Source organism: Hyla sarda, chromosome 9 (assembly GCF_029499605.1).
Source record: "Hyla sarda isolate aHylSar1 chromosome 9, aHylSar1.hap1, whole genome shotgun sequence".
NCBI classification, from domain to species: Eukaryota; Metazoa; Chordata; class Amphibia; order Anura; family Hylidae; genus Hyla; species Hyla sarda.
The window spans coordinates 182,189,435-182,210,155 of NC_079197.1; the positions used below are offsets into that span (position 1 = coordinate 182,189,435).

At 46.1% G+C, this 20,721-nt stretch overlaps 1 protein-coding gene across 5 annotated transcripts in view; it reads left to right on the forward strand.

The window, feature by feature from the left end:
- Nucleotides 1–13,785: 13,785 nt before the first annotated feature.
- Nucleotides 13,786–20,721, forward strand: part of PCDH11X (protocadherin 11 X-linked) — a 1,464,252-nt gene continuing 1,457,316 nt past the window's right edge. For 2 of the 5 annotated variants that reach the window (XM_056538963.1, XM_056538964.1), the window contains exon 1: nucleotides 13,788–14,379. The gene's annotated coding sequence lies outside the window, so the exon portion shown is untranslated. Of the gene's footprint in view, nucleotides 14,380–20,721 lie in introns of all 5 variants that reach the window. The other 3 variants (XM_056538960.1, XM_056538962.1, XM_056538965.1) reach the window with 3 other exon arrangements.

Sequence of the window (20,721 nt, forward strand, 5' to 3'; positions counted from 1 at the left end):
TATTAATCCCTGTTATCAGCCATTTTATGCTAGGACAGTGTTTCCCAACCAGTTTTCTTCCAGCCTTTGCAAAACTACAACTCCCAGCATGCCCGGACAGTCTCCAGCACTTAGTACTGGAGCCCCCCACCCACCCCCAGTAGAGGAATCCTCGAGGGAACCCTGGCTGAAGGATTGCTCTTCTCTTGGGTTTAGAGCAGTATTTTCCAACAGGTGTGCCTCCAGCTGTTGCAAAACTAAAACTCCCAGCATGCCTGGACAGCCTTCAGCACTTAGAAGAGCAACCTCCCCAGTGGAGGAAACCTCAAGGGAACCATGGCTGAAGGATTGCTCTTCTCCTGCGTTTAGAGCAGTGTTTTCGAACCAGTGTGCCTCCAGCTGTTGCAGGACTATACCTCCCAAACAGCCCCCAGCACTCGGGAGAGAACCACCCCCTTGCCCCCTTGCCTTCCCCCCTAGTAAAGGAAACCTTTAGGGAACCATGGCTGAAGAATTGCCTTTCTCTTAGGCTTAGAGCAGTGGCTCCAGAAAGTTAAACAGATTTGTAAATTACGTCTATTAAAAAATCTTAATCCTTTCAGTACTTATGAGCTTCTGAAGTTAAAGGGGTAGTCCAGTGGTGAAAAACTTATCCCCTATCCTAAGGATAGGGGATAAGTTTGAGATCGCGGGGGGTCCAACCGCTGGGGCCCCCCGCGATCTCTCTGTACGGGGCCCCGGCTCTCCGCCGAGATAGCGGGTGTCGACCTCCGCACGAGGCGGCGGCCGACACGCCCCCTCAATACATCTCTATGGCAGAGCCGGAGATTGCCGAAGGCAGCGCTTCCGCTCTGCCATAGAGTTGTATTGAGGGGGCGTGTCGGCCGCCGCTTCATGCGAAGGTCGACACGCCCCCTTCCCGCAGGCTGTCAGCGCTCCATACAGGAGATCGCGGGGGGCCCCAGGGGTCGGACCCCCCACGATCTGCAACTTATCCCCTATCCTTAAGATAGGGGATAAGTTGTAAACCACTGAGTCACCACTGGACTACTCCTTTAAGGTTGTTCTTTTCTGTCTCAGTGTTCTCTGATGACACCTGTCTCGGGAAACGCCCAGTTTAGAAGAGATTTGCTATGGGGATTTGCTTCTAAACTGGGCGTTTCCCGAGACAGGTGTCATCAGAGAGGATTTAGACAGAAAAGAACAACCTTAACTTCAGAAGCTCCTAAGTACTGAAAGGATTAAGATTTTTTAATAGACGTAATTTACAAATCTGTTTAACTTTCTGGAGCCAGTTTATATATATAAAAAAAAGTTTTTTTTCCTGGAATACCCCTTTAAATTTCTTTGTGCTCAGTAATTCCTTGTCACAGCTTTCCCCTCAACAGCACACCGTGTGGTTAAGAGCGGTATTGCAGGTAGAATTTACATGAAAAATCACTGTATAAAAGTCATCCTGATGTACAGTAAAATGACAGAATCCGAATGGGTTTTATTTTTTTAAAGCATTATTACTTATGTAAACTAAAGGATTGTATAGATTTGCAGTAATGTGTGGAGTGGAATGTACAGAATCAATAGAACGAGGGCGACTTCTGCCAAGTAACAGGAGGGCAGATTCCAGGACTTCACAGGAGGTTATTGGCTGCGAGCGATGCCAGGTCTGTGGATGGCAAACAACATGGAGATTAGAGCCGGACAGATCTGCTAACCCCCTGCATTATGGATAAATCCTGAAAGCTTTAAGCAGGAATGATAGACGCCACCATTTATGTTCTGCACAAATCCCATTCACCTGACTCAACAAAGCAGGGAGAGGAAAGGGTTAATGGTAAATCTGTGCAGAGAGAAGATGAAATGTAACAAATAACAGAAACATTGTATCCGGGAGATGGAAGAAGCAACGCCCTCTACTGGGGAGCCGAGGAAGTGCAGCTCCATCCACTGTACACGCATAGGAGATAGATTGATAGATAGATAGATAGATAGATAGATAGATAGATAGATAGATAGATAGATAGACATGAGATAGATATGAGATAGATAGATAGATAGATATGAGAGAGATATATATAGATAGATAAATAGATAGATATGAGATAGATAGATAGATAGATAGATAGATAGATATGAGATAGATATAGATAGATATGAGATAGATATAGATAGATATAGATAGATATGAGATAGTGAGATAGATAGATAGATAGATAGATAGATAGATAGATAGATATGAGATAGATATGAGATAGATAGATAGATATGAGATAGATAAATAGATAGATAGATATGAGATAGATAGATAAATAGATAGATAGATAGATATGAGATAGATAGATAGATAGATAGATATGAGATAGATAGATATGAGATAGATAGATGATATATAGATAGATAGATATGAGATAGATATGAGATAGATAGATAGATAGATAGATAGATATGAGATAGATAAATAGATAGATATGAGATAGATAGATAAATAGATAGATAGATAGATAGATAGATAGATAGATAGATATGAGATAGATAGATAGATAGATAGATATGAGATAGATAGATATGAGATAGATAGATGATAGATAGATAGATAGATAGATAGATACATTGCACTAGGTGAGGGATTAGACCTTACATGCCCAGATATTGAGGCTCAGTGCAGCCTAGGAGAGACTTATTCATAGTGTCGGGTCCGTCCCAAATGAGGTTCCCTTATCGTGGTGGGATGGTACACACTATTTGGCCAAATCGTAAGCTAAGAACCTCTATTTTTTACCATAGCAGTATTGCTAAGTAAAACGTATTTCACGTAGAGCTTTGTGCTGCTGTTACCCTCTTGTTTCTATTTGTAGTTCAGCCACAGCAGCGTTCACCTGTATACTCGTTTTATACAATACTTGTGTATTAGGATGTGCTGACCAATTATTGCTAGATAGATAGATGTGAGATAGATAGATAGATGTGAGATAGATAGATATGAGATAGATACATATGACATAGATATATATATATATATATAGATAGATAGATAGATAAATAGATAGATAGATACATAGAAATGAGATAGATAGATATGAGATAGATATATAGATACATATGAGATAGATAGATTGTTAGATATGAGATAGATAGATATGAGATAGATAGATATGAGATAGATAGATAGATACATATGAGATAGATAGATAGTTAGATATGAGATAGATAGATATGAGATAGATAGATAGATATGAGATTGATAGATATGAGATAGATATGAGATAGATAGATAGATAGATAGATGCATATGAGAGATAGATAGATAGATATGAGATAGATAGATATGAGATAGATAGATATGAGATAGATACATATGAGATAGATAGATAGATAGATAGATATGAGATAGATAGATATGAGATAGATAGATAGATAGATAGATATGAGATAGATAAATATGAGATAGATATGAGATAGATAGATATGAGATAGATATGAGATAGATAGATATGAGATAGATATGAGATAGATAGATAGATAGATATGAGATAGATAGATAGATAGATAGATATGAGATAGATAGATAGATATGAGATAGATAGATATGAGATAGATAGATATGAGATAGATAGATAGATAGATATGAGATAGATATGAGATAGATAGATATGAGATAGATAGATAGATATGAGATATATCCCGTGTCCAGCAGGTTAGATGAGAACCATTCCCGGTCGGTCCTGATACCTCCAGCATTCTACTGATTTATTTGTATATAGGAGGGAAATTGTCCTTCCACCTTCTCCTGTTTATTCAGGGCCTAGAACACTGAAGCAGCACCTCCCCTCTGAACACTGCACAGCTGTCTCCTCTCTCCATGGAGAAGGGGCTGGGGATGGAGAGGAGGCTCGGGGGAGCTGAAATAACAGGTTATAGGGCTTAGGAGAGGATTGTGCTGAACTTCTATCATGTTATCAACCACAGAGAGAAGGATCCCACAGGGAGAAGCACATCTGCACATCTCATGTAGCCTCTGGGGTCGGAGTGCTCCCGCCACTCATCTCATGTAGCCTCTGGGGTCCGAGTGATCCCCCACCCATCTCATGTAGCCTCTGGGGTCAGAGTGATCCCCCCACCCGATCTCATGTAGCCTCTGGGGTCAGAGTGATCCCCCCACCCGATCTCATGTAGCCTCTGGGGTCAGAGTGATCCCCCCACCCGATCTCATGTAGCCTCTGGGGTCAGAGTGATCCCCCCACCCGATCTCATGTAGCCTCTGGGGTCAGAGTGATCCCCCCACCCGATCTCATGTAGCCTCTGGGGTCAGAGTGATCCCCCCACCCGATCTCATGTAGCCTCTGGGGTTGGAGTGCTCCCACCACCCATCTCATGTAGCCTCTGGGGTCAGAGTGCTCCCACCACCCGATCTCATGTAGCCTCTGGGGTCAGAGTGATCCCCCCACCCGATCTCATGTAGCCTCTGGGGTCGGAGTGCTCCCACCACCCATCTCATGTAGCCTCTGGGGTCAGAGTGCTCCCACCACCCGATCTCATGTAGCCTCTGGGGTCAGAGTGATCCCCCCACCTGATCTCATGTAGCCTCTGGGGTCAGAGTGATCCCCCCACCCGATCTCATGTAGTCTCTGGGGTCAGACTGATCCCGCCACCCGATCTCATGTAGCCTCTGGGGTCAGAGTGATCCCCCCACCCGATCTCATGTAGCCTCTGGGGTCAGAGTGATCCCCCCACCCGATCTCATGTAGCCTCTGGGGTCGGAGTGCTCCCACCACCCATCTCATGTAGCCTCTGGGGTCAGAGTGCTCCCACCACCCGATCTCATGTAGTCTCTGGAGTCAGACTGATCCTGCCACCCGATCTCATGTAGCCTCTGGGGTCAGAGTGATCCCCCCACCCAATCTCATGTAGCCTCCGGGTTCAGAGTGATCCCCCCACCCGATCTCATGTAGTCTCTGGGGTCAGACTGATCCCGCCACCCGATCTCATGTAGCCTTTGGGGTCAGAGTGATCCCCCCACCCAATCTCATGTAGCCTCTGGGTTCAGAGTGATCCCCCCACCCGATCTCATGTAGCCTCTGGGGTCGGACTGATCCCCCCACCCGATCTCATGTAGCCTCTGGGGTCATAGTGATCCCCCCACCTGATCTCATGTAGCCTCTGGGGTCAGAGTTCTCCCACCACCCCATCTCATGTAGCCTCTGGGGTCAGAGTGCTCCCACCACCCCATCTCACGTAGCCTCTGGGGTCGGAGTGCTCCCACCACCCGATCTCATGTTGCCTCTGGGGTCAGAGTGCTCCCACCACTCCATCTCATGTAGCCTCTGGGGTAGAAGTGCTCCCACCACTTCATCTTCTGTAGCCCCTGGGGTCAGAGTGCTCCCACCACTCCATCTCATGTAGCCTCTGGGGTCAGAGTGCTCCCACCAAACCATCTCATGTAGCCTCTGGGGTCAGAATGCTCCCACCACCCCATCTCATGCAGCCTCTGGGGTAGAAGTGCTCCCACCACTTCATCTCCTGTAGCCCCTGAGGTCAGAGTGCTCCCACCACCCCATCTCATGCAGCCTCTAGGGTCAGAGTGCTCCCACCACCCCATCTCATGTAGCCTCTGGGGTCAGAGTGCTCCCACCACCCATCTCATATAGCCTCTGGGGTCGGAGTGCTCCCACCACCCATCTCATATAGCCTCTGGGGTCGGAGTGCTCCCACCACCAATCTCATAAAGCCTCTGGGGTCAGAGTGCTCCCACCACCCATCTCATATAGCCTCTGGGGTCAGAGTGCTCCCACCACTTCATTTCATGTAGCCTCTGGGGTCGGAGTGCTCCCACCACCCCATCTCATGCAGCCTCTGGGGTCAGAGTGCTCCCACCACCCCATCTCATGTAGTCTCTGGGGTCGGAGTGCTCCCACCACCCATCTCATGTAGCCTCTGGGGACAGAGTGCTCCCACCGCCCCATCTCATGTAACCTTCGGAGTGCTCCCACCGCCCCATCTCATGCAGCCTCTGGGGTCGGAGTGCTCCCACCACCCATCTCATATAGCCTCTGGGGTCGGAGTGCTCCCACCACCAATCTCATAAAGCCTCTGGGGTCAGAGTGCTCCCACCACCCATCTCATATAGCCTCTGGGGTCAGAGTGCTCCCACCACTTCATTTCATGTAGCCTCTGGGGTCGGAGTGCTCCCACCACCCCATCTCATGCAGCCTCTGGGGTCAGAGTGCTCCCACCACCCATCTCATATAGCCTCTGGGGTCAGAGTGCTTCCACCACCCATCTCATATAGCCTCTGGGGTCGGAGTGCTCCCACCACCAATCTCATAAAGCCTCTGGGGTCAGAGTGCTCCCACCACCCATCTCATATAGCCTCTGGGGTCAGAGTGCTCCCACCACTTCATTTCATGTAGCCTCTGGGGTCGGAGTGCTCCCACCACCCCATCTCATGTAGCCTCTGGGGTCAGAGTGCTCCCACCACCCATCTCATATAGCCTCTGGGGTCGGAGTGCTCCCACCACCCATCTCATATAGCCTCTGGGGTCGGAGTGCTCCCACCACCAATCTCATAAAGCCTCTGGGGTCAGAGTGCTCCCACCACCCATCTCATATAGCCTCTGGGGTCAGAGTGCTCCCACCACTTCATTTCATGTAGCCTCTGGGGTCGGAGTGCTCCCACCACCCCATCTCATGCAGCCTCTGGGGTCAGAGTGCTCCCACCACCCCATCTCATGTAGTCTCTGGGGTCGGAGTGCTCCCACCACCCATCTCATGTAGCCTCTGGGGACAGAGTGCTCCCACCGCCCCATCTCATGTAACCTTCGGAGTGCTCCCACCGCCCCATCTCATGCAGCCTCTGGGGTCGGAGTGCTCCCACCACCCATCTCATATAGCCTCTGGGGTCGGAGTGCTCCCACTACCAATCTCATAAAGCCTCTGGGGTCAGAGTGCTCCCACCACCCATCTCATATAGCCTCTGGGGTCAGAGTGCTCCCACCACTTCATTTCATGTAGCCTCTGGGGTCGGAGTGCTCCCACCACCCCATCTCATGCAGCCTCTGGGGTCAGAGTACTCCCACCACCCCATCTCATGTAGCCTCTGGGGTCGGAGTGCTCCCACCACCCATCTCATGTAGCCTCTGGGGACAGAGTGCTCCCACCGACCCATCTCATGTAACCTTCGGAGTGCTCCCACCGCCCCATCTCATGCAGCCTCTGGGGTCGGAGTGCTCCCACCACCCCATCTCATGCAGCCTCTGGGGTCAGAGTGCTCCCACCACCCCATCTCATGTAACCTTCGGAGTGCTCCCACCGCCCCATCTCATGCAGCCTCTGGGGTCGGAGTGCTCCCACCACCCCATCTCATGCAGCCTCTGGGGTCAGAGTGCTCCCACCACCCCATCTCATGTAACCTTCGGAGTGCTCCCACCACCCCATCTCATGTAGCCTCTGGGGTCGGAGTGCTCCCACCTTATTTTGGAGTCTCAGGCGGTGGGATCTGCCTCCCACCATGGCCATAATCAGCCCATCATCCGGGGACACACAAATTGAAACTTTGGAGCAAAGGGGGATAAATAGAGTGTTCAGCACATGCACATTCATAGCCAGGGGGTGTGCGAGCCACAAATGAAGAATGTAAAGTGTAATCTCCAAGGCCTTGTGAATGAGATGAATGCAATAGATGGATATCCTTAGATACCCATCTACTGCACAGGGGCCTGGCATGGAAGGGGTGCCCACTGCCTAGGAGACAGATGAGAATTCTGTGCGCCGGTAAAGTCAGGAGTAAAAGGCTACATGATAGTATTCTATATAGTGCACAGTGGTCTGACATGGAAAGGGGCCCTGGGGAGGTAGATGGGGTTGTCTGTATCCTGGGAAAGCCTGTAAGTGGCCATGGGCTACATTAATGTTCCTCATCCTATAGATTTCCAGCTGTTGCCAAACTGCAACTCACATCGGCCCAGAAAAGCCTCCCTCTGTGGGGGAAACCTCTAGTAAACCATGGCTGAAGGATTGCCCTTCCCTTGGGCTCAGAGTAGTGTTCCTCAATCAGGGTGCCTCCAGTTGGTGCAAAACTACAACTCCCAGCATGCCCAAGGAAACCTTGGCTGAAGGATTGCCCTTTCCTTTTGGCTTAGAACATTGTTTCTTAACCAATGTGCCTCCAGCGGTAGCAAAACTACAACTCCCATCATGCCCTAGCAGCATATTCACTGTAAAATTAAAAGATAGACCAGTGTTTTCTAACCAGGGTGCCTCCAGCTGTTGCAAAACTACAACTCCCACCATGCCCAAAAACCCTAATGTGAGGGAAACCTCAACAAAACCATGGCTGAAGGATTGCCCTTCACTTGGGCTTAAAGGGGTACTCCGGTGGAAAACTTTTTTTTTAAATTACTTCTATTAAAAAATCTTAATCCTTCCTGTACTTATTGGCTGCTGACTACTACAGAGGAAATCCTTTTCATTTTGGAACACAGAGCTCTCTGCTTACACCACGAGGACAGTGCTCTCTGCTGACATCATGAACACAGTGCTCTCTGCTGACATCTCTGTCCATTTTAGGAACTGTCCAGAGCATCATATGTTTGCTATGGGAATTTTCTCCTATTCTGGACAGTTCTCAAAATGGACAGAGATGTCAGCAGAGAGCACTGTGCTTGTGATGTCAGAAGAGAGCTCTGTGTTCCAAAAAGAAAATAATTTCCTCTGTAGTAGTCAGCAGCTAAAAAGTACTGGAAGGATTAGCATTTTTAGTAATTTATAAATTTGTTTAACTTTCTGGCACCAGTTGATTTAAAAAAAAAAAAAGTTGTCCACCGACCGGAGTACCCCTTTAAGCTCAAGTGAAGGGCAATCCTTCAGCCATGGTTTTGTAGAGGTTTCCTTCACATTAGGGTTTTTCGAGCATGGTGGGAGTTGTAGTTTTGCAACAGCTGGGGGCACCCTGATTAGGAAACACTGGTATATCTTTTCCTTTTACAGTGAATACGCTGCCAGGGCATGATGGGAGTTGTAGTTTTGCAACTGCTGGACGCACACTGGTTAAAAAAAAATAAAAAATTTCACTGGAGTACCCCTTTAAAGAAGTGTTTCTCAACCAGGGTGCCTCCAGCTGTTGCAAAACTACAACTCTCATCATGCCCTGACAGCCTTTGGCTGTCAGGGCACGATGAGAGTTGTAGTTTTGCAACAGCTGGAGAGTCACCGATTAGGTATTGTGTGGCTGCAACAAGACATCACATGACGGTGTAGCATGTAAATTCTGCCTAATTAATTCTATTCCCATGGTTGGAGGACACAGATAATTGTTGCACTTATATTGTGACAGATGTTTTAAATTATTTTCCTTCATGTGATACATAACATATTCCTAATTCACTTCATTGACAAAAATTACTTCTTACCCTAGAAAAACAGCTCCAAAGACTTGGCCAGTAGGTGTCTCCCTACCCTAAAAACCGTCTGTCTATACTAACAGCTTGATCAGGACATTCAAAAGGAAGTAGAGGAGGGGCTTAGCATGTGCTATGTGCGGGAGAGAGAGACCCTGTGCACCTGCAAGCTGAGCCAGCCGAGCAGATTGATGAACAGTTCTGTAGGGGAGGTTTTGCTCAGCTCCTCCTGCTCTATAACATGATACCTGCAGATTGTACTGTATTGTATATATCATCTGCTCAGCTCCTCCTGCTCTATAACATGATACCTGCAGATTGTACTGTATTGTATATATCATCTGCTCAGCTCCTCGTGCTCTATAACATGATACCTGCACATTGTATTGTATTGTATATATCATCTGCTCAGCTCCTCGTGCTCTATAACATGATACCTGCAGATTGTACTGTATTGTATATATCATCTGCTCAGCTCCTCCTGCTCTATAACATGATACCTGCAGATTGTACTGTATTGTATAAATCATCTGCTCAGCTCCTCCTGCTCTATAACATGTTACCTGCAGATTGTAGTGTATTGTATATATCATCTGCTCAGCTTCTCCTGCTCTATAACATGATACCTGCAGATTGTATTGTATTGTATATATGATCTGCTCAGCTCCTCCTGCTCTATAACATGATACCTGCAGATTGTACTGTATTGTATAAATCATCTGCTCAGCTCCTCCTGCTCTATAACATGTTACCTGCAGATTGTAGTGTATTGTATATATCATCTGCTCAGCTCCTCCTGCTCTATAACATGTTACCTGCAGATTGTAGTGTATTGTATATATCATCTGCTCAGCTCCTCCTGCTCTATAACATGATACCTGTAGATTGTACTGTATTGTATATATCATCTGCTCAGCTCCTCCTGCTCTATAACATGATATCTGCAGAATGTACTGTATTATATATATCATCTGCTCAGTTCCTCCTGCTCTTTAACATGTTACCTGCAGATTGTACTGTATTGTATATATCATCTGCTCAGCTCCTCCTGCTCTACAATATGTTACCTGCAGATTTTTCTGTATTGTATATATCATCTGCTCAGCTCCTTCTGCTCTATAACATATTACCTGCAGATTGTACTGTATTGTATATAACATTTGTTCAGCTCCTCCTGCTCTATAACATGTTACCTGCAGATTGTACTGTATTATATTTATCATCTGCTCAGCTCCTCCTGCTCTATAACATGATACCTGCAGATTGTACTGTATTGTATATATCACCTGCTCAGCTCATCCTGCTCTATAACATGTTACTTGCAGATTATACTGTATTGTATATATCATCTGCTCAGTTCCTCCTGCTCTATAACATGTTACCTGCAGATTGTATTGTATTGTATATATCATTTGCTCAGCTCCTCCTGCTCTATAACATGTTACCTGCAGATTGTGCTGTATTGTATATATAATCTGCTCAGCTCCTCCTGCTCTATAATATGATACCTGCAGATTGTGCTGTATTGTATATATCATCTGCTTAGCTCCTCCTGCTCTATAACATGATACCTGCAGATTGTACTGTATTGTACATATCATCTGCTCAGCTCCTCCTGCTCTATAACATGTTACCTGCAGACTGTACTGTATTGTATATATCACCTGCTCAGCTCCTCCTGCTCTATAACATGGCACCTGCATATTGTACTGTTATTAATCTTACAGGTTCCCTTTAAGAACATACTGATTAGTCAACTCATATGCTTACAAACGTTCGGGCAGATAGAAGTTGTCTTTGGAGTTAAGATGGTGCTTGGAGGATGACAGGGGTCTGGGTATATTGGAGCGCTACTTAATTTCACCTAGTAAGCAACAAAGAACTACATGGTGGTCTCATATACATTATAAATTGATGAAAAGCGTGTATGGTAGGGTGTATGTATAATGGTATGGGGGGGGGTAACTCATTGCCGGCAGCACTGAGGCACCCAATGTCTAATACACAGAGGTAGTCTATTCTTTACATGATGGTCTGACATATAAAGGATGAGTGCCTAATAAGCAGTGTTTGGTATATAAAAGGGTTAAAACGGCATTCTGTGAAAACAAAGTACAACATGGTGGCCTGGTATATAAAGGGTAAAATGGTGACTCCAGGGTGGGAAGAAATTAAGAATTGTGTGAATGTTTAGCTGCTGCTGATCGGCAATAAGAAACCACATGGTGGCTAGTGTTGAGCGCGAATATTCGAAATGTAAATTTTTACTACGAATATCGGCACTACGCAATTTTGCAAATATTTAGAATATAGTGATATATATTTGTAATGACAAATATTTTTTTTTTTTTATGCCAATTTATGAAAATTTATGTGAATATTTATGTCAATATTTCGGGACACCTCCAGACTGGGCACTGATCCCTCCCTTCTTTTAGGTGAAAGAGATAATTGCGCATGCGCACTATGCAAATTTCATTACAAATTTTTGCATGGAAAAAGAGAGAACGAACATAGCGAATATGAAAATTCCATGAACAGTGATAACATATATAGGCAACAGAGAGAGGTGCAATGAGATTCACAGGATGACAACAAGGCAATGCAGCAGTGTTTTCCAAGCAAGGTGCCTCCAGCTGATGCAAAACTACAACTCCCAGCATGTCCAGACAGCCGAAGGCTGTCTGGACATGCTGGGAGTTGTAGTTTTGCAGCAGTTGGAGGCACCCTGCTTGGAAGACACTACAATACAGGGTGATATAGTGTGGGTGGGTGGGAAAGGGGGTCTGAACGTGGGGATTATAGTTTTGCAACAGCTGGAGACACCCTGCTTGGGAAGCAGTGCAATACATGGTGATATAATGATGGAGGAGGGGGGGGGGGCTGAACGTGGGGGATGTGGTTTTGCAACAGCTGCAGTAACCCTGCTTGGGAAACACTGCAATATAAGGTGTTATAATGATCGAGGTGGAGAGGGGGTCTGAATGTGGGGATTGTAGTTTCGCAACAGCTGGAGGCACTCTGCTTGGGAAGCACTGCAATACAAGGTGATATAATGATGGAGGGGGAGAGGGGGTCTGAACGTGGGGATTGTAGTTTTGCAACAGCTGGAGGCACCCTGCTTGGGAAGCACTGCAATACAAGGAGATATAATGATGGAGGGGGAGAGGGGGTCTGAACGTGGGGATTGTAGTTTTGCAACAGCTGGAGGCACCATGCTTGGGAAGCACTGCAATACAAGGTGATATAATGATGGAGGGGGAGAGGGGGTCTGAACGTTGGGATTATAGTTTTGCAACAGCTGGAGGCACCCTGCTTGGGAAACACTGCAATACAAGCTGATATAATGATGAGGGGGAGAGGTGATCTGAACCTGGGAATTAAAGCTTCAAATATATTATTCAATGAGACCCTGAAGCTGCAGCAGAGCCCCCATCCTCTGTGCTGCTCAGTATTCCAGCAATGATATATCAGGACAAGACTGTCCCCCTGGATCCCCCGATCAGCTGCTCCCTGCCCCGGAATGCAAAGTAGTGAAAACAGGCATGTGACCTGTAGAGCTGCAGAACTACAACTCCCAGTATCTCCTGCTGCTGGAGGCATGCTGGGACTTGCAGTGCATTCTGCCTTTCCTCATGCTCTTCTGAGCTCTTATGCCAGTGCATGGGCTGCTGGGTGTCTTGTACATTGGTATAAACCCAGGAGATGATGGACATGTGTTAGGGCTTCTGCAGAAAACTGGGCAAAGCCAACTGGGATCCATCCCCTGTCCACCCCTACAGCTGACGCCCACCTCTTTATACTGTGCAGCCCTCCCACCTCATCCATCAGTGAAGCCCCCCCTGGCTCCTGCATCTCTGCACACAGTGGTCCCCCCCTCCATAGGGACATACAGACACATATAAACATCTACCAAGCAGCAGTGAAGGGGTTAAACATTAAAGGGCACGATGGCTTTTGGCGGAGAGGCTTTTAACCACACAGGAATCCTCGTCTATTTTAAGAAGCAGTCATTCCCTGCGGAGCCTTTTTGCACAGAGCAGTGAAGGTTGCTCCATCCATCCATCCATCCCTACATAGACTTCTTGTATATCCGTCTCCACCGAACATTCTATACAATGTATCAAGTGCAAAACGTTTCCAGTAACAAATCACTGCAGCCCCAGAAGCCTGGAGACATAAGGACTGGCAGATGTAATGTCACATCCAGGAGACCAGAGATGCTGCAGTCCTGATTTCCTGCAACTGGACTGAGGGTGGAAGCATTCTGCAAGATACCTTTAAGAGCTAGCAAAAAAAAAAAAAAAAATCCAGGGAAAGGTTCTAAGATTTGCATGCTAAGCCCCGCCCCCTGGTGATGTCAGTGGTGGAGAGGAATGCTGGCATGAACAGAGCTGAATTCAGACAGCAGGACTGAGCTGCTCGGTGCTCACCATAGACTCTGAGGTCTCCAGCAGACACAGTCTCTACTGCAAGAAAGCATCATCAGCCCAGATCTGGTGGTCACCAGAGGGCATGGCATGAGGGATCTGTCTGCAGGGATCACCACCAGATCACTTTCTCCCAAGGAATAAGAATTCTTCACCATTGCATCCTTTTTTTTTTTTTTGTTCCTAGTATGAGAGGTTGACAACTTGTAAGCAGACTTTGAGCCTTGAGGAAGCCTTGGAGAAACCTTGCAGAAGCCCTGAAGAAGCCTTGGAGAAACCTTGCAGAAGCCTTGGAGAAGCCTTGGAGAAGGCAGCCCACCTACCTGGCTATGTGGGGATTGCATTGTTGACAGCAGAGCTTGCACTCCATTCCAAGAGTCAGACAGAACTTTGGATACACTCTGTGCTGTTTCAGGAGGGATCCATCCTTTTGCTGCTGCTGGGGACTCTATGGAATGAAGAAGGAGCTATTGAACCCAGGGTTAGCTTTGCATGGTGCTGCTGCTATCCTTATTGTAGATGATGCTCTGGAGTTGCTGCACAACTATCACACCAGCCTTTATGCCATACAGGAATTAAAGGTAAGACAAGGAGCCATGTCCCCCCCCCCCCCCCCAATCAGTGGGCTTAGAACCTTGCAGGTGCCTTTTGGTCCGGAGGTGAAGGGTAAGGTTTTTGGGGGGCCTCTCTCCTGTTGGAGAAGGGCTTATTGCGATAGACCGCATCCTTTTTGCACGTTTTTTTAGTGTGACACATTTGCACTTTGGGTGATAGAGAGCACTTGCCTCGGCCTCAGTGGGCTTAGATACACAAGCCGGTCCCTGAATTAGGATTCCGAGCGCAGATCTGTCAAGTCACATGAAAGTAACCCTTGTTCTTCACATGCAAATCCGATTGAATGCCAGCGATGAGTGTGGATGGTGATGCTGGGGTTGTCCGTCACTTCCATGTATTGCACATGCAGGTGGCTGGTGAATGCTTTCCTCACCTCTCACTAAATGTAGTGTGTAATGTAAGATTTTACCCTCCAGCGAGACAGCTGTGCCATGGCCATGCACAGACGGGCTCCTGGCATCCAGAGCTTGCAGTCTGGGTACCTGCATCTTCCTAGGAGCCAGGTAAGGTGAGGGATATAGCCCTATGGCCACTTGGATCTTTATTCACATTTTAGGAGCAGAGCTGGAGCCCTTGTTAGCTGGAACAAGAAATGGATTTCTGGTGGCCAGGGGGATTGCAGTGATGGGTTGGAGTTGTACAATGGTCAGACTGGAGCACTTGGCTGCAGCACTGATAGGCAGGCTGGGTCTGAGGAGCATTAAACACTCGGCTACCTGGGGAAATTGCAATATGTAGGGGGATCTTTGCATAAAGAGAGCTATTAAATGCAACTGGTAGACATTAGGGCAGTGTTTTCCAACCAGGGTGCCTCCAGCTGTTGCAAAACTACAACTCCCAGCATGCCCGGACAGCCGTTGGCTGTCCGGGCATGCTGGGGGTTGTAGTTTTGCAACAGCTGGATGGTTTGAAAACACTGCATTAGGTAGACATGTCCAGGCTTCCCTATTGCATGTGTGTCTGCAATGGATGGATTCAGAAGGTGCAGGGTACAAAATAAATAAATATTTATCTTCTTGTTACATTTGATAGAAATATTGACAATATGCAATTTTCTAAAATAAATAAATAAATAAAAATAAATAAATAATGGCATTATTGCTAATAGTGTCAGATCTGTACTATAGATATAGAAGATATAGGCACGGTGTCATAGGCAGTGCCCTGAGCTTACACCATGTGCATTCTGCTAGGGCACTTATTCTAAAGATGTGCGGTATTTAACATGCCAACTGCAGGAGTGGAGCTAGTTGTAGTGCTGAACAGTTCTTGTATATTTCAATGAACAGACTCTCTGTTTAGCTGAGCCCATTCTTTGAGCATCAACGCAGTATTATTATGTGGAGCCACTGGAAAGCAAAGGGGGAAAAAAAAAAAATAGATATCTCTATCCTCAGTCTGCAGTAGATGCTTGGCCAAAAATGCCCAGAACGCCAGTCAGGGGAAGGGTCCTTGGGGTCATAAGCAGCCGGCGATGGAACAATTAAAGTATTAATATTATTGGGAATTAAAGGAGCCGCCTGCTGCCATCATCCTCTGCAGGGGGATATTGATTCATGTCTGTGCTGTAGATATATTCAACACGCACAAGTAGTGTCCAGGTAAAATCAATTTCGGAATAAAATGTTTTGCCACAGTTGCTTGAGTCGTACATAATGCAGCCGGGTGCTGTGCATCAATCTTGGAAGAAGCCTTAAATTCCCCCCCTCCCCCCCCCCCTCCCCGTCTAACAGAATCAGTCTGACAACAAATGTACATCTTTCATTGGGGGGCTCTGGAGCCATAAACTAGAAAGAATGGCTGCTTTAAATAGCAACAGAAACTATTTGTGGTTGTCACCGGCATCTATCTATCTTCCCATCTGCAAGGTGCACATAATTCCCAGTATGTTCCCTCCATAATTCATGACACCAGGATACGTGTTGTTAACTATGGTACAATAAATCCAGGATGATTTGTTCTAGGGTGGAGAAACGAAAGGGGGGGGAAAAAAATCCAGTCCAGGAAATGTGAAGATTCCAAGATTTATCTCACTTCTCCTCGAGAGCCAATTTCCCACGCAGAGTGTTCCTATTTAGTAAGACGCATGGGGTGTTTGGATTTGGAAACGTTCAGGCGTCTTGGATTGTGCAGTGAGCGGAAGAAATAAAAGATGTGGTGTTCTTAGGATTGGGAGTTGTAAAACGTGTTCAGGTTGGGGCTACTGGTTGGGATACTGGTGGCATTGGCTCCCAATGGTGGACGGTTGGGTCGTAGATCGGTGGAAGGCGGCTGATAATCTTGGAGGGAACCTTTCCCTGTTTTCTTCTAGATTCCTCAAATGCAATCTCTGGAGTTGACAACGTGAACTCAATTTTCCCTTCCCCATCAGTGCGTGCGCCCACCTTGTCCTTCTTAGGCTCCATCTTCTATGGAAGGTTGAGAAGACGTCTGTTCTATACTCCAAGAATCATTTCGATGCAATGTTGCGTTGTCTGTTCTGTGAGATTGGTTTTCTATTGCAGTAGAGGAGATCAAAGATATGAACCCGGGGTCTTCTCATACATTTGCATTCAAGGTAGAGCAAAGTAATGAATAAGTTCAGGAGCAAATCCATTTCTTTAAAGGTTGTATCGGTAGTGAGGAGTCACGTATACCTGGATATGGTAGACGAGGGCTGTATTTATGGTCGGTGACATTAGATGTGGTCCCAATATGCTTTTGACTGAAGAATCCTCCTAGAAAATGGGGTGGATAGTGGCGCCGAGTAGCAGAAACTATGGGGGGGTTCAGAACATAAAGGAAAAACCATTAACTCAACTACAGTCTCCGTCTTGATCTCTCTTTCCTCCTTATTTCTCTAGAGTAGACAGTCGCTGTTCTGACTTATTTTTGGACAAAATAATCAAATTCAAACTTTACGAGGCAGAATTTTTCCATTATGGTCTGTGAATTAGGGTCAAGTCTTTGCCAAGAAGCATAAAAAGCCTCTCTCTTTTTTTGCTTCTTGGTTTGAAGACTTCACCTGCCATTGTCATAGTCTTTAATGTTTTCTGCAGTGAGTAAGATCTGGATCAGCAGGATAGAAAATGTATATTTGAGGGTCTCATAGTCATCGCCTTTTGGAGGAAATCTAAACACAGGGTTGAAGTTTTGGTTAATTTTCTTCTTCTGAGTCTATTGAAAAAAGTTTTAAAACCATGGTTACTTTGGGTCGTATCAAGGTATAAACACCCTCCTTCCACTTAAACATGTCATTATTAGCCCGATAAAGAAGATCGTTGAAATGATAGCAACTTGGGGGACAATTTGGACAGTGCAAGGGTTGAAGGTTCTATGATTTGGAGATGGCGCCATTGCCCAAGGTCAGATGTTGGCGCAGCACAATAAAGTCCCCTATGTCTACCACTTTACTGTGCATAGGATGTGGTCACTTAAAGGGATACATCGTTGCCAAATGATTATGGGACCATCAAGTCCAACCTATAATCTGACTGTCTTCACATGGATGATGCAAAATGGTGCAAGATCTGGTTTGATGGAAATGGCATTTCCTAAATGAACATGTCGTCCTTCCAGGTATAGGGTTGGCATTTCCAGCACTGAGGTTGAGACCAGGGACGTGCACAGACATTTTTGGGGTGGCAGATGCTCAAGGGAACTTTTAAATAAAAAATGTTTCCCCAAACCTTACGTATGTTAACACAACACAATTCTTAAGGTAAGGGACCGTCGTCAATCATGTCAGCTGAATGGGACCGGCATCACCCCACGAAGGTCCCGATCAGTGAGGGCATTATAGGGCAGGTGCATTGAAAGGGCAGGGGCTCAAGCCCCCTTTTGAGCCTATGTGTGCACATCCTTGGTTGAGACCCTTCGTGTACAGTAAGCGAGACGCTCTTCTCCTCTCCGGTGCGGGGTGCTGAGCAGCCACTGCAGTCTTTTCCAGGCGTGAGGTTATTGCCATACACATTGATTTCTGCTTTTCCCTATAAGATGTTATCTTTCTCATTAACAGTCATGATCTTTTAAGTAAATAAGTTTGTGTCTTTGTGCACAAGTGTGGAACCGGGGTCATCCTCGGGGGACGCATCTTCATATGTTTTACCCATCGGCAGACTTAATGAGCAATTAGCTGTTGTGTATGAGGAACCGATAACTGGTAGGGAAAAAATAGAGACTTAACAAAGATGCTACATGCCCCCCCCCCCCCCCCCCAAACCAGGATATTGGACTATAAGATATCAGTACAGTGTAGATTGTTTTTTTTATTGTGCACAAAATATAAAAGTCTTATCTATATCTTTGACCTAAAACCCTAAGGATCAAGTCAAACGTTTGAAGATAAAACTGAACCAAGAAGTCCAAACCTGGCGCTCCCATACTGGTAATAATCTGAAGATATGATGACTCCGTAGACTAGTGTTTCCCAACTAGGGTGCCTCCAGCTGTTGCAAAACTACAACTCCCAGCATACCCGGACAGCCTTCGGCTGTCCGGGCATGCTGGGAGTTGTAGTTTTGCAACAGCTGGAAGCACCCTTGTTGGGAATCACTGCTTAGATGACTGATCTAGATCATGAGCGTCTTGTATTTAAGTGCCATTTTAGGGACTTTAAACAGGTATTCCATGAAAAAAAAAATTAAAATATTTAATCTCAACTGGCTCCAGAAAGTTAAACAGATTTGTAAATTAAAATTAGTAAAGAGAACGGAGAGGAGAGGGCACACAAAAAGCAACTTCACCTTGATTTGAATGCAGCACAGTGTCGGTAACCTATAGTCGCGTCTCCTGCGGGGTGCACATACGAAAGTATGAAGTATCAAATATGTACAAAGAAAAGAGCATGTATGTGCACTCACCGCTCGGCGGAGACAGCTCGGTGTAGGAGTCCAGTAACGGGAAGGCCGGAAGAAGCACGCATTCACGTGTGAAACTGCCGGCGTAGCCTCCGAGCGCCACTACACCTGCGCCGATGCTGTAATCCAGCTACCCGTTACCGGACCCCTACACCAAGCTGTCTCCGCCGAGCGGTGAGTGCACGTACGTGCTCTTTTCTCTGTACAGATTTGTAAATTACTTGTATTAAAAAAAAATAAAAAAAAATCTTAATCCTTCCAGTACTTATCAGCTGCCGAAGTTGATTTGTTCTTTTCTGTCTGACCACAGTGCTCTCTGTTGACACCTCTGTCTGACTCAGGAACTGTCCAGAGTAGCAGCAAATTGCCATAGCAAACTGATCCTGCTCTGGACAGTTCCTGACATGGACAGAGGTGTCAGCAGAGAGCACTGTGCTCAGACAGAAAAGGACAACTCAACTTCGGTGGCTGATAAGTAATGGAAGGATTAAAAATTTTTAGTAGAAGTAAATTACAAATCTGTTTAACTTTCTGGAGCCAGTTGAGATATATATATATATATATATATATATATATATATTTTTTTTTTTTTTTTTTTCATGAAAAAGTAATCGCACCTTCAGGCTGACATATAACACTGGTAAGATCATGCAATGTCTCGATGAACAGAACCAAGGATAAGGATTGGATTGGCAGCACCGGTGTCGGGATATGGGCGCAGCACAGCTGGGTTTAGGGTTGGACACATCTCTCACGTTACCATGATGGGTTATTACAAGATTTTCCATAGGACTGTAGGAAAAATCAGCAGCTTATGAAAATGCGCATCCCCTTTGGGTTCCCTGACAAATACATCATCTGTCTCATCCAATGAAGAGTAAAATGGGGAAATGTAGTCGGTTTGGTGCTGGGACTCGGGACTCATTGATGCTACATATCAGTATTACAAGTGGTGTCACAGGGGGGTAGTTATCAATTTTGCCAGTTTACAGTTTCTTTTTACCCTTTTTTTTTTCACTTTGGTTTTTGTGGACATGCACCAAATTTATGGAGGTAGCTGCACCTCCGGACCCTTCTATAACTCTTAGGAAGACGAGGGCGGCTGCACTAATTGGCATTCTATATATAATTCTATCCTTTGATACAGAGTAAGATGGTTAAAACATTGGGCACTTCCATAGAGTGACTGCATCTCTGGGCACTTCTATATATCTTTCCCCTGTTAGAAGGATTTTTGGCAAAAGCTTATTTTGCCGCCCCCTTGACTCTGCCCATTGGCCCACCCCACCTTACTACTGGGGTGACACACTGTAACAAACCTGCTCCTCATGCTGCTGACTGAGTGAATGGTTTGGATGCTGGTTGTCTGACTTTCCTGCGGCAGGCAGAGCGGTGCCTCTCATCAAGAGGGCGCTCTAGGCGGCTGCCTATTTTGCCTATAGGTAGAGCCGGCCCTGGATCAAACATTTG